Source organism: Ursus maritimus, unplaced genomic scaffold, assembly GCF_017311325.1.
Source record: "Ursus maritimus isolate PB19 unplaced genomic scaffold, ASM1731132v1 scaffold_64, whole genome shotgun sequence".
Classification (NCBI taxonomy): Eukaryota; Metazoa; Chordata; class Mammalia; order Carnivora; family Ursidae; genus Ursus; species Ursus maritimus.
In genome coordinates, this window is record NW_024426819.1 from 62,211 (window position 1) to 71,449 (window position 9,239).

General features: G+C 40.8%; 1 long non-coding RNA gene across 9 annotated transcripts in view; it reads left to right on the plus strand.

Moving 5' to 3' along the window:
* Positions 1-9,239, plus strand: part of LOC121101159 — a 49,799-nt gene that overhangs the window by 21,808 nt on the left and 18,752 nt on the right. For 5 of the 9 annotated variants that reach the window (XR_005833102.1, XR_005833103.1, XR_005833099.1 and 2 more), the window contains one exon: positions 5,286-5,466. The exons of 3 other annotated variants lie outside the window; for them this stretch is intronic. This is a non-coding gene — a long non-coding RNA (uncharacterized LOC121101159). The remainder of the gene's footprint in view (positions 1-5,285; positions 5,467-9,239) is intronic. One more of the 9 variants, XR_005833098.1, reaches the window with a different exon arrangement.

Sequence of the window (9,239 nt, forward strand, 5' to 3'; positions counted from 1 at the left end):
CATCCGGTCTGATGTGAAGATCTTACACTTTGAATCGTGTGTTTGTTTGCATGTGTGTGTGTGTGTACGTGTGTTTATTTGCTTTATGGTAGGAGGCCGTAAGAGAGCTGAGAAGGGTAAGAGAAGGATAATTAGATACCAAACCGTGAGGAGAAATTAAAATCAAACAAGGCTGTTCAGTCTTGAAAGATGAAACTATGATTAAAAAACAAGACAAAACATAGGCTAAATGTTTAGACTTCTTTTTTTAGTAATTTTATTTTATTTGTTTTTAGGTAAGCCCTACACCTAACGCGGGGCTTGAACTCACGACCCCGAGATCAAGAGTCAGTCACATGCTCTACCGACTGAGCCAGCCAGGCACCCCTATTTTATCAGACCCCGCAGAACTGAGCAAAAGATAGCATTAACGCTTGAGAGGAAAGTTTATGATAAAAGAAAGTAAGTTCAGTTTAATGTTTACAAAGCAGTTGCACCTTTGTTACTCACTTGACCCTAACAAAGCTCAGAGAGAGAGGCAAGAGAGAGAGAAAAGAGAGAGGGCATGCGTTGTTATTCACATTTGACAGATGAGAAAACAGCCGTGAGTGAGAAGGCGGCTTGGCTAGGCTGTCGCTCTAAGGGGCGGGGTCAGCAGCAAACCCACCTCTGACTCAGGTCCTGGGTTCTTGTCCGCGCTTGGTATTTAGAGAACTCGGGAGCTTCGGTTTCTTGTGCATCCGATCTGTCTCTGTGCGGACTTACAGTGTAATGGCAAAGTAGAGGTAATGAAGTAAGAATGAAAATGTGAATACTGTTGCGATCTTAAAGGAAAGCCTGATTCTGCGGTATTAGCATAACTTTGAAGAGTTGAGGTCGTAGGGAGTAATCTGTCATCTCACAGCTCCCTGTGTTAGAGGCTGAGGGTGTGGAATAGTATATGTTTATTGACTTGATGGGATATAGAGTTTCCTCATTTTCATCTGTACTGTGCTATAATGTAAAATAGGCTTTGGCCTTTGTGTGTGTGTGGGAGGGAGAGGAGGGGGAAGGAGAGAGAGAGAGAGAGAGATGGCCTCTATTAGGCAGAAAGCAGAAGGACCCAAAAGATCAGCCTTGGTGAAAAAAGGACTGCAGGTAACATGGTAGGTGATTGTACATTGTTCATTTCCTGGGTCAGTGCCAGAATTTTCAGACACAGATGATGCATATTTAAAGATTGTCGGACCATCTGTGTCTCTTCAGATGCCTGGTGAGAATCCCAAGTGTTCCAACAAGGGTCAGTGTGGTAGGTTAACCCTAGCTAAGTCTCAGGTTATAGTTCTCTGTCCCTGCATAGAGACTCTCGGAGCCACATGCAGGTGTGGAGGATATTCACAAATTAGGCAGGTTTAATGTGAGAACAGATACTCTTAGTATTGTAGAGGCCCTGTCGTAATATCTATGTTTATCAGCTTGTTCCTGCCCCACCCACGACCACTGACACTGTCGTTTGTTCCTTTTGTATGTGCTTAGCTAAACTGACAAGTCTTTACTTGTCAGCACTTTTTTTTTTTAGATTTGTGGACATTGTTGACATGATAACCAATAATTTTTTTATCAGTTAAATAAAAATAAAATTTGTTAAAACAGTTATTCCTGCATTAGGAATAAAATGATCAAACAGGGTCATTCCCTAATTTTTAGGTTGCTGGCATTTTCTAGTAAATGGAGGCAAAATGTGCATACTTGGGCTTTAAAGGCTATTATTACCTTCTGGCAAAGGAAGTGAACAGACCTTCCGGCTATCCGTAACGAAACAAGTTAAAAGAAGTTGAAGTTATAAGAGAAGTTTAAGCAAAGGTGAAATTGGCTCTTAAGTAGAGCAGTTTGAGGACAGTGAAAAATTTAGTAGCTAAAGGTAGAATATTTTGTTTTTTCCTTTTTTTTTTTTTTAAGTAAACTCTAGGCCCAGCCTGGGGCTTGAACTCACGGCCCTGAGATCAAGGGTTGCATGCGTGCTCCACGGACTAAGCCAGCCAGGTGCCCCAAGGTTGAGTATTTTACACAGGAAATATATGTGGATGTTTGTATAAGGTACTCAGCAGAGTATTTGCTCTTTTGGCATTTTTATTATATCTTTTGAATTAACTATAGCACAGGGATTAGCTAACTATGGCCTATGGGCCCAATCTGGCCTGCTGCCTGTTTTTATACTGCGCTTGAGCTAAGAATGGTTTCTGCATACATGCATAGGAATGGTTAAAAAAGTGTCTTAAGAATATTTCATGACTTGTGAAAATTATATAAAGTTCAAATTTCAGCGTCCATAAATGTTTTGCTGGAACACAGCCATATTCATTTGTTTGCATATTGCCTGTAGGTCCTTTCGTGCCACTGTCAAGCAGAATCGACTAGTTGTGACAGAGACCATACGGCCCACAAAGCCTAGAAGTTTTACTATATAGCCCTGCTATGGCAGAACAATATTAATTTCTGAAATTAGCGTTCTTCCCCTTTCTTCTGTGATTTTTTGAAAATAGTAATGTTTTAGCAAACAGAATGTGATTTTTATTAAATGAAAGAGGCAATATTTTTTCAGTAGAGTGAATCTCTTTCTTTTATAAGACAGTGGAAAACAGGGCCCATATAGCCGCAGCCTTTTACCAAACACCAAGTGTTTCTATTAAGCATCTATCTCAGTAGCCAAGGCTCACTTTTGGATATTGTTTTCCTCTGCGCATGCCTGCAGATGGTGTGCAGGTAGGTTCACCAACAGTTCCTCCCATTCTTTTATACTCAAGAGATTGTCCTCCTCCCCTGGGATCTGGGCTGGCCCTCACTTTGACCAACAGAATATGGTGATTGTGAGGCCATGTGACTTCCAGGTACAGGCCTTTAGAAGCCTTGCAGCTTCTGTTTTGCCCTCTTGACAACCAGCCACCAAGTAAAGGAGGCTTGAGTGGGACCAGGAGAAGCAACGTGGTGGAGGAGGAAGAGACCCACTCCGGCTGATAGCTGTCCTGGAGACCCAGAAGTAACAGTGGGTCATCTTGGATGGCTGAGAGTATCCGGGAGCACTTCGTGCCTGAGCGCTACTCAAATTCTTGATCCTTGTAATCGTGAGCCAATAAAATGGGGGTGGTTTTAAGCCACCGAGTTGTGGAGTACTCTATTACACGATATTATCTAAGTGAAATAGTTTGGGGATATATATGACTTTTTACTGTGAGAAATGAAAAGAAAAACTTTCTCTAATATAGGATATTAATAACCTGGGTGTTGCATGCTTGAGTTCCTGGTGTGTGGGGTTCATCTGAAAAATTAAAGTTATTTTTATGATTAAAAGAGTAATACATGCTTGGGGTGCCTGGCTGGCTCAGTTAGTAGAACATGCAACTCTTGATCTCACGGCTGTGAGTTCAAGCCCCACACTGGGTGTAGCGCTTACTTTAAAAAAAAAAATAAAAAAGTTATATATGGTTATTGGAGAAAATTTAGAAAAAGAAAATTCTAAAGCACAGAATTTAAATTACAAATCTGCCATCTAGACTAAAGGATCATTGTTAGTTCCAGCCTTTTCTTTACAAACATAGTCTTTGTAAAATTATATGTAGTTTCATACTCTGCTTTATTTTGTAATATTAGACTATCATTAAATATATTTCAAAAACATAATTTTTAATGACCACAGCAGCTTATTTAAGTGGACTACAAAAAATTCACATAATTCAAATTCGATACATGGTCTTCGTTTTCTATTTTTAGGTTTGCTAGCTAGAGAATTTTTTTAAAAGCAAACTTTTTAAAAACAGCTTTGTTGAGCTATAATTCACATGCCATACAAATGTATGATGTAAAAACCACTTAAAGTACACAATACGGTGTTTGTTTTTTTACTATTTTCACAGGCTCCTATAACTATTATCACAATCTAATTTTAGAACATTTCATCCCCTCTAAAAGAAACCAAACCTCTTCTCCTTTCCAACCCCTACCCCCAGCCCAGGGCAACCACAGATCTACTTCCTGTCTCTGTAAATTTATATGTGACTGGCCTTTTTCACTTAGCATGATGTTTTCAAGGTTCATCAATGTTGTAGCATGTGGCAGTACTTCGTTCCTTTTTATTGTCGAATAATATTCTATTGTGTGGATAGACCACACTGTCTTTGTCCATTCATCAATTGGTATAGATACTTGGGTTGTTTCCACTTTTTGGTTCTTATGAATAATGCTCTGCGTGGACCTATGTTTTCATTTTTCTTGGGTCTATATGTGGGAGTGAAGTTCTTGGGTCACATGGTAACTCTATGTCTAACTTTCCAAGAAATTGCCAGACATTTTCCCAAAGCAGTTGTATCACTTTGTCTTATCACCGTGGAGGTTTGAGGTGTCTGATTTCACTCCGTTCTTGCTAATGTCTGGTTGATATACAGCTCTCCGGGTGGTGTGCCCTGGTATCTCATTGTGCTGTTTGAGTCTCCTTTCCCTCACGGCTAATAATGTTGAGCATCTTTTCAAATGTGCCTATCGGCCACATCTTTTTTGAAGAAATCGCTATTCGAATGTATTTTGCCCATTTTTAATTAGGTTATTTGTCTTTAGTATTGAGTTATAAGAATTCTTCCAGATACAAGACCCTTACGAGAGACGTAATTTGCAAATCTCCTCCCCCGTTTTGTGCGTCTCTTTCCCTTCTTGACAGCAGTGTTTGCAGCGTTAACATTTTCGTTTTGACGTAGTCTGCTAGTTGCTCTTTTTTGTTGTTGTTGCTTCTTCCTCTGGTGTCATATGTAAGAAACGATTGCCTAAACCAAGGTCACAAAGCTTTTAGAGAATTTTTAAATGTTATTTTACCCTATAGCTAGTACTGCTAGGTTTTTTGTTTGTTTTAAAGTGCAGACCCTTCTGGGACGATATGTATAGAGCACAATCTTTTTAATAGCTGCAGAATATTCTATGGTATAACTATACCTTAACGTATTCAGCCATTATCCACTGATGGGCATAAGGTCTTATTTCCGGTTTTTCGAGGTTTGCCACAAACAAGACTGCAGAAGTCCTGTACGTTTCTTATTTTGTTCTGGTGCCTTTGTTCCTGCAGAATACATTATCTAGGATGGAATGGGACGCTTGCTTCAGAGTCTAAGTGGCTAGGATTTGTTCTGTATTAGACCGTGAATACTCTAGTCAGCAGATTAGGAAAAAAGATTATGAGTCTACGGTAAGAGGGCTTTTCGTCGTCGTGAATTCATTTCAGAGAGCAGCGTTGCCCTCATGATTATTTGCTCTTTTAAAAACTTGTTTTCTTTATCTTCTTTAAGGTGAGAGAAGACTGTTTCCCATACGGCAACAGAGGGGCAAATACAGAAAGGTTTGGACATAGCCACTAATAAAAGTATGCCAGCGTGCCCTGCCTTCCATTTGGATATATTGTTTATGGGGTTTTGCCATGTACCACCGAAACGGAATTTAGGAACCATATAGAGGTGCGCCCCCTCCAGGGTATGTTGGTGTGTAAACGGATGGGATCCCTCTGGGGAGCCTGTGCTGGCTCTCTGCTCAGATCGCATAACCAATATTTAATTTCTTGCGTATTGTTGAAAAGGGGATGGGCAGGGGCTAAAACTCATGCACCTGATATTTTTCAGGCAATTGTGACAGAATAAGAATATTTAAAAAATAAAAGTCTAGCAATTAAAAGTGAATATCCTTTTTATATGCTTTATTTATATTGGTCCAAAAGGAGCAAGAAACATATTATAGGAGCTTTAACTGATATGCTGACCCCTAACGTAATTAAACGGTCAGCTTTTCACTTAGAAGAACCAGAGTGGCAGGGAATGGTTTAGCATTTTTAGATTCTTTCTCTTTAGAGCCCCAGAGGCCTGTCCTATTGACTCTTCATTAGAATACACTTGGCTTCTTTTTAACAAACCTTCAAATTGTTGCCCTCATTTCGACTTGGATAGGGGACTACTTTAGTGTCTTGGTGGCTGATGAAGATGCTAAGTTATATCTTAGTTTTATTTTAAAAAATATATCCGATGGTTTTAGGCACTGTTATTGCTTGGTAGGAGTTAAACCAAGCCAAGAACATGTAGGAAACTGACAGCTAGAGGTGCTTTTGAGGGCTTTTGTTTTTCTTTTAACTTGTTATTAATGGAAACTTTAAAATATTTCAGAAGTAGAGAGAATAGTGTACCGAACCCCCGTGAACCTATGACTCATCTTCCAGCATTTATCATCTCAGAGCCAATTCTGTCTCACTGTTCTGCATGGCCCGTATGGCCGCCACCTGCCACCTGTGGCTGCTCCTAATTGAGGTGTGAAATGCACCCTCCCAGCCTGTTTTGGGAAGTTCTGTTCTCCCTCCAGGGAGCTCTTCAGAGAGCTGACCCTCACATGGAAACAACCTCCCGCCCCAGTCCTTTTCTCTGTAAGCTCCTTGTTTGTTTCCTTTATAACACCTTTACAACTCGTCGTTATTGAATTGTTTGACTTGCCTGGGAAGTTTCGGTCTGACTCCCTACAGCAACCTAACCTGCAGGAGGAGCAGGGCTGTGGGGGGAATGGGTGACTCCTCAGTGAGCACACACACCGTGGCAGGAATGCTCAACCCAGGCCGACCCAACCCTTCTTCCACAAAACATGTATATCGTAATCACCTTTACCATCTTGATGTGATACTCAGAGATTATAGAAATTATCTATACGTGGAATTTAAAAAAATGAATATAATGCCCCAACGATAACATCGAAGAGAAATATAAGGAATTTGTAATAAAATAATGTGTTTTTGCTTTTTCCCCCCTTTTCTAGTATTAGCAGTGTGGTTTGTATCAAACTAACCCTCTGCCAGATACAGCCTTAAAGTCTGGTTAATGTCTTTGTAAGACACGCAAACAGCAATAACAGTCCTGCACTGCTTGGTCCCTCAGTTCCTTTCAGGTCTCTGTAAAGAATTACCAGAGAGGCCTGTCCCTTACAGGAAACAGCTACCCCATCATCCAGCACTTCCCACCCGTCTTAACTCAGCCTTTTCCCCCATAGCTCTTAGTAGCTCCATGAGGGCAAGGGATCCTTCTCTTGAATTTACCACTGTATCCTCAGTACCTAGAGCAGAGTCTGGAATGTAGTAGGTGTTCGGTAAATTTTTAGTGAACAGATGAACCCTTTTTTGCTGTCTCTTGCACTACGATTCTTCAGCAAGAAGGGCCTGTGAATGACTGGACTGTGAGCAACTGTCCAAAAAAGTCTCCCTCATCAGCCCATCATTGAGACCAGACATTCCCTCTAGTTAGTCTCTTACCCTTGTTCTGCCATATTGGGCGGTCACCTGTAGAGACACTGTGTACAAGATGAAGAGACTCACCACCTGTATCTTTCTCATATCACATTCAGATTTTTAGGGTACCCCTCTTGATCTGAGGCAGCTAGCAGAGAGGGGATCAGGTTGAAAGTTGAACTATAGATTCTGACTCAGGACAGACTAGGACTTGACGTCCTTTGAGTGGTCCCATTGCCTGTTGATAGCAAGGCATCAGTAATGGAAAGTTCTGTTGGTGTCAGTTCCTAAAAGAAGGGATGCAGTTTTTATTTGCTATTTAACACAACTTGGTAGAGGTTTATCAAGTAGAAGAAACTTTTGTGACATGAAAGCACATGTGATCTGGGCCATAATCAGTGAGTCTATGCTGTCAGTGGAATAATACGTTTGAAAACTCCTCCACGTTGAACATTAAGAGGAGACCCAAAGAGGAGAGTAAGATGAAGAGGAGCGGAATTGCCAGCTGCCGTTATAGAGCATGGACATGGAGCGGTGGCTGTGAGGTGGTGACAGTGTGTTCATTTGCCTGTGAACGGTTCCCGGCAGATACTAACCAGCATCCCAAAGTACTGAAGTCATAAATCATCTACAGTAAATTCTGTTATTTTACCAAAGTGTAAATCAGTTTCCTTTTTTTTTCCAAGTCAGGAAATGTAACAGAAACAATGTTCCAGGATGATGACCAAGGTTTAATGAGGCTTGAACACTTTGTGGTCTTGTTTCTCTCCTCCGAACACTCTGGAGTAGACATGACAGCCCATTTGTGGACCTGTAGTTCCTGTGTCATGAGAAATGTGCTACAAAGATCATTTAAGGGAACCATCCTGCTTGTTCAGGAGATTCTTTTCCTTATAATGCCTAGTTTATTGGCCTTTCTTATTTACTGTTTTTTTCTCAACCGTGTTCTAAGAGTTAAAGCAAAGGTGTCAGGTAATGCTTTCTTGTAATGGCGGCTATGATAGAAGAATTCCATTTGCTTGCTTCTTTCTCCATTGTTGTATTAATACAAATGTTGTTTTCCATATCCAATCTGTGTACCAATCAGCATTGTATGAATAATAAGCAATGTAAATGGTAAGAATGAAGGACCGGAAGGATGTCCCATACCAGCGATGAGCGCCCTGAGCTATGTTCCCTTAAGGCCATTAAGTAAGTTCTCTTTGATTTATGGTTACCTTGGCTACCTTGGAACTGCCCAGGAAAAAGTATAGTTGTAAATTTCTTAATAAAACAACACTGGTTAGTAGCCTGGTAGCCCAAATAAATGTTTTTAATGCAATAAGGATCCTATAATTATAAAATTCCATTTCCAGGACATATTTCCATCTCTGAGAGTAAAAAGCTATATACCCAGTTTGGGGACTGGCGTCAAGTGCACGCACACTAAATATTTGTTGAGCGCCTAACTGGGCGGTGGAAGGAACGAACTTTGAGCACGGAAAGCAAACAGTCTCTCCTCTTTTTGCTCCCAAGTCTCTTCCTGCCTCCTTCTCTCCGATGACTGTGGCACGATTCTCAGAGGTGTCTGAGAAGCATGGAAACAGTGGTTTGAAGGGAGAATTCACCAAAAGAAAATGATCTAAGATGAAAGGGATTGTTTGAAAATAGTATTGGAACAGATGTCAAGGCTAGTTAATGTTTTGTAAACACTTGCCACATGCAAGCCAGCGGCCAGGCTCTGCTAGTTGCCCTGAGTCTAAGAAATTAGAGAAAGTGAAAGTCTGTGTCCCTGTGGTTAAATGTTTCGTTGTCAGCATGCACGAGCTGGATGTGACAGCATATTAGATACAGGAAAAAACAGAAGAAAAGCAAAGGTTCCGTGTCTGACCAAGAGGGTGGGGTGAGGAAGCCCTTGCTTGCTCAGCACATTCCTGCAGAAAATAAGTTGGTCTTTCAGTTGGTGCAATGACTTTTAATTTGGCTGTAATATTCCTCTGGGAGGGCTCTA